This window comes from Bufo gargarizans, chromosome 2 (genome assembly GCF_014858855.1).
Source record: "Bufo gargarizans isolate SCDJY-AF-19 chromosome 2, ASM1485885v1, whole genome shotgun sequence".
NCBI classification, from domain to species: Eukaryota; Metazoa; Chordata; class Amphibia; order Anura; family Bufonidae; genus Bufo; species Bufo gargarizans.
Window position 1 is genome coordinate 229,446,176 of NC_058081.1, and position 5,553 is coordinate 229,451,728.

Consider the following 5,553-nt stretch of genomic DNA (forward strand, 5'->3'; position numbering starts at 1 on the left):
TGCTGCAGAGAAAGGCATTGATGACTTCACTGGATCGGCATCATGGTGCTACAGATTCATGAGGAGATGTGGCCTTGCTATGCGCACCAAAACAAGAATTGCACAAAAAATGCCCAAAGAATATGAGTCCAAGATTCTTTCTTTTCATAAATTTGTGCTGGATTCAAGAAAAAAACATGGCTTTGAAATCGGCCAGATTGGGAACATGGATGAAGTTCCGTTAACCTTCGATGTTCCATCGAATAGGACCGTCGATGTGAGAGGCGCAAAAAACGTAACTGTGAAGACCTCTGGACACGAGAAAACGCATTACACGGTTGTTTTGTCCTGCTGCGCAGATGGCACCAAACTGCCACCAATGCTGATTTTTAAAAGGAAGACCATGCCAAAAGAGGTGATCCCACGAGGAGTGATTGTCCATGTTCACGACAAAGGGTGGATAGACGAAAATGGCATGAAAGTATGGATCGAAAAGGTGTGGTCCAAACGCACTGGAGGACTTCTGAAGAAACCTGCCCTACTAGTGCTTGACCAGTTTAGGGCACATATCACCGAATCCACAAAAACAAGATTTATGGAAGTGAACACCCATCTAGCGGTAATTCCTGGGGGGCTTACTAACCAGCTACAACCTCTGGACGTTTCCATTAATAAGCCATTTAAAGTGTTCATGAGGGAGGAATGGAACAAGTGGATGGCAGCTGGGAACCATGACCTGACTCCCACTGGACGGATTAAGAGGCCCACAATCACCCAAGTCTGGCAGGCAGTCAACGATGAAATCGTCGTCAGATCCTTTAAAAAGTATGGCATTAGCAATGCCATGGATGGCACTGAGGACAATATACTGTACGACGAATCTGAAGGCAGCGATTCTAGTGATACTGAGCCACAGAATGTGATTTACCTGGACAGTAGTGATGAGGAGTTTTTGGGATTCCCTGATGAATAGAGGAGTACTGTACCTGGACATTTAAGTCAATAATGATGGTTATTAATGCTGCTGGTTACTACTGTTAATGTTTACATTGTTAAAATATTGGTCTGCTATTTTATTAAAAGTTTTGACACACCTTTTGTCAGAAATATATTTTTTTCCTACTTTCACCCTCTAAAACCAGGTGCGTCTTATGGGCAGGTGCGTCTTATAGGGCAAAAAATACGGTAACTAAATAAAAGGGATAATATTGGAAAACTGTTGGGAATCTTTATATTCCCTAGTTTGATATCAAGCCAATAGTTTATAAGTTTTGTTGCAATAGTACCCCATGTCTGAGATTGGTCATCATATTGGGCACAGCAAGGGCTCGTATCTGTCATTTTCTTGATTGAGTTTTTCGCATAATCCATTGATTGTATATCTCTCACAATTTTAAAGCCACATTGCATAATATTCTTGTGTTGGTAGTAGTGCTTTGTTGGCACCATATAGTGGCGAATTCTGGGTACTGCATATCATTGTATATTATTGAAATTTACGTTGATAAATTTTTGATTGTATTTTAAACTATTGTATAATAAACCATTTATATTTTTGTATAGACGCTTGTACCCTGTTTTACTGATTGCACAAAATAATGAGGTTCTGGATTGAACTCTTTTTGCCATGTTATGTCCATCTCATGGGTCAATATAGTTTGCATAATTTTTCTTTTGATCCGTTATATATATATATATATATATATACACACACTCACCTAAAGAATTATTAGGAACACCATACTAATACGGTGTTGGACCCCCTTTTGCCTTCAGAACTGCCTTAATTCTACGTGGCATTGATTCAACAAGGTGTTGATAGCTTTCTTTAGAAATGTTGGCCCATATTGATAGGATAGCATCTTGCAGTTAATGGAGATTTGAGGGATGCACATCCAGGGCACGAAGCTCCCGTTCCACCACATCCCAAAGATGCTCTATTGGGTTGAGATCTGATGACTGTGGGGGCCATTTTAGTACAGTGAACTCATTGTCATGTTCAAGAAAACAATTTGAAATGATTCAAGCTTTGTGACATGGTGCATTATCCTGCTGGAAGTAGCCATCAGAGGATGGGTACATGGTGGTCATGAAGGGATGGACATGGTCAGAAACAATGCTCAGGTAGCCTGTGGCATTTAAACGATGGCCAATTGGCACTAAGGGGCCTAAAGTGTGCCCAGAAAACATCCCCCACACCATTACACCACCACCAGCCTGCACAGTGGTAACAAGGCATGATGGATACATGTTCTCATTCTGTTTACGCCAACTTCGGACTCTACCATTTGAATGTCTCAACAGAAATCGAAACTCATCAGACCAGGCAACATTTTTCCAGTCTTCAACAGTCCAATTTTGGTGAGCTTGTGCAAATTGTAGCCTCTTTTTCCTATTTGTAGTGGAGATGAGTGGTACCCGGTGGGGTCTTCTGCTGTTGTAGCCTATCCGCCTCAAGGTTGTGCGTGTTGTGGCTTCACAAATGCTTTCCTGCATACCTCGGTTGTAACGAGTGGTTATTTCAGTCAACGTTGCTCTTCTATCAGCTTGAATCAGTCGGCCCATTCTCCTCTGACCTCTAGCATCAACAAGGCATTTTCGCCCACAGGACTGCCGCATACTGGATGTTTTTCCCTATTCACACCATTTTTTGTAAACCCTAGAAATGGTTGTGCGTGAAAATCCCAGTAACTGAGCAGATTGTGAAATACTCAGACCAGCCCGTCTGGCACCAACAACCATGCCACGCTCAAAATTGCTTAAATCACCTTTCTTTCCCATTCTGACATTCAGTTTGGAGTTCAGGAGATTGTCTTGACCAGGACCACAACCCTACATGCATTGAAGCAACTGCCATGTGATTGGTTAACTAGATAGTCGCATTAATGAGAAATAGAACAGGTATTCCTAATAATTCTTTAGGTGAGTGTATATATATATATATATATATATATATATATATATTTATATATAAAGAAAAATGGCGGCACTGGCAAAAAAAGGAAAGATGCGGGTACACGTCCCAAGAGGAATTGACTGATTACCCCAATTAATGGATCCAGAAAAAAGAGTGGCACTCCAGTAGATAAAAGCTAGTGAACCCTTTATTCACCCAGGTGGTGCAACGTTTCGGCTCCAAACATGAGCCTTCTTCAAGGCTTGAAGAAGGCTCATGTTTGGAGCCGAAACGTTGCACCACCTGGGTGAATAAAGGGTTCACTTGCTTTTATCTACTGGAGTGCCGCTCTTTTTTCTGGATATATACAGTGTCGGACTGGGGTACCTAGGGACCACCAGTAAAATTTATTTTGGGGGCCCGCCGTACGGATACATTCAAATATAATAAATAATCTAACAAGTTTTTTATATGAACATAAGCTGGTTGAGGTGCTGTACATTGAATATATGTATGTAGTGCACTAAATCTAATGTGTTATGTGCCACTTGTGCAGGGGGTGGGAGACTAGGGGCCCACCTTGCTCAGGGGCCCACCGGGGGATTCCCCTGTACCCCTGTGGGCCAGTCCGAGCCTGGATATATATATATATATATAAACAAACAAAACTCTGCGGCACTCCTTGAAAGATGAAAAAAATGTGCTATTAATTCACACACGTCCTACAGCAACGTTTCGGTTCTCTCTCAGAACCTTTTTCAAGCCAAAAGGTTCTGAGAGAGAACCGAAACGTTGCTGTATGACGTGTGTGAATAAATAGCAAAATTTTTTTCATCTTTCAAGGAGTGCCGCAGAGTTTTGTTTGTTCATTGTCCTGAATCGATGGATTGCCGCTGGCACCCACTTCCACAAATAAAGGAGTGCTGCCTGATTTTCTATGGCTATATATATATATATATATATATATATATATATATTAAGAAAAATCGGACAGCACTCCAGACGGTTTCTTCAGTAAAACAGGTAGTGTTTAATCACCCATATGGTGGCAGCAAAAAAAGCGACGTTTCGGCTCTACATGAGCCTTTCTCAAGCAATGACAAAAAGTGCAGGGCAAACATATATCAGTGAGCCAATTAAGTCAATTATACAACAACATGATTGATACTTAATAAACAACAGTATAAAAAGATATACATACAATCTCTAAAAAGTCATCATAGTGATCGTTCATAAAGTGCCTAGTGCTAACAGTACATAAAGTGCATAATAAGGCTGACTGTCCATAAACCTTGTCAGCTGTTCATAATACATCCATGATTATTTATGATACATTAATTGTGCACATATGTGATGGGGGTATAATGATGAAGTAATACCTAAGAAAGTGATGCAGTCCACACATACTATCGCGCTGTTCAGCGCGTCTCAGTGGTGCAAGTGCGCCATAGGTGGTGCTGCCGGTAGTTTTTTACACCATATATATATCTAAAGCATGAGCAGCCACTGGCACGGTGAAAAAAAAAAAAAAGCTCCCCAGAACCTGTCATGCCGCAGAGTTCATATAGGTAGTCGTTAATGGCACGTTTCTGCTGAAGAAGCCTATCAAGCATATACAAGGTGAAATTATAGCGCATTGGGCAGTCACAAATCAGACCTCTGATGGGCAAATGGTGTCGCCGCTGGACATCAGCCTTGGCTGTGTAAGATCTCCTAAAATGGCCAGTGATTACCATTGCCTACTGTCTCTTAGTGATGTAATTTTTTGGACTGGGAGTATAGAAACATAGAATGTGTCGGCAGATAAGAACCATTTGGCCCATCTAGTCTGCCGAATATACTAAATACTATGGATAGCCCCTGGCCCTATCTTATATGAAGGATGGCCTTATGCCTATCCCATGCATGCTTAAACTCCTTCACTGTATTTGCAGCTGCCACTTCTGCAGGAAGGCTATTCCATGCATCCACTACTCTCTCTTAGTAAAGTAATACTTCCTGATATTACTTTTAAACCTTTGCCCCTCTAATTTAAAACTATGTCCTCTTGTAGCAGTTTTTCTTCTTTTAAATATTCGTGTGCGGTTCTGCTTGGGGATACACCATTGTGGATCAGTATCTCCAACATTGCTACTTATTTTTATATTTTTTTATTGTCTCTAATAATGAACTAATTTGTAATAATAAAGATATGTTCATTTACTATTCATGTGTATCTTGTTTTTGGCGATTGTTCATGTTGTGTAGCATACATTCAAACTTGGTAGTTTTGGTTTTGCAGTTTATATAGCAGTAGTTGGCGGGCTAGCAGCTCTGACAAGCCGACGGGCAGCCGTTGGGCAAGAGGGTTATCCGCCATGATCAACTTTTTATGTTCGAACATTTGGGCCACAGAAGCCTGTCTTTTGCCAGATGAACGCGACAACGGCACGGTGGAAGGTGGAGTGAAGGACAAATGGGATGAGAAAGAGAAGAGGCAGGATGTGGAGCGCCAGGAGTGTGGCTTTGTGGTTTCTGACTGTGTTGCTCCCACTGGGCTCGGTGATCGAAGGCCCGGTGCCTTCTTAGGGCGGTTGTCCCCAGGTGAGTGTTGGGCTTACCGCGACTTGTACAGGCTGCAGATGGCAACACTATTGTCAGCAGCTGACACGTTAAAAAAAGTCTACACTGCGGAGCTA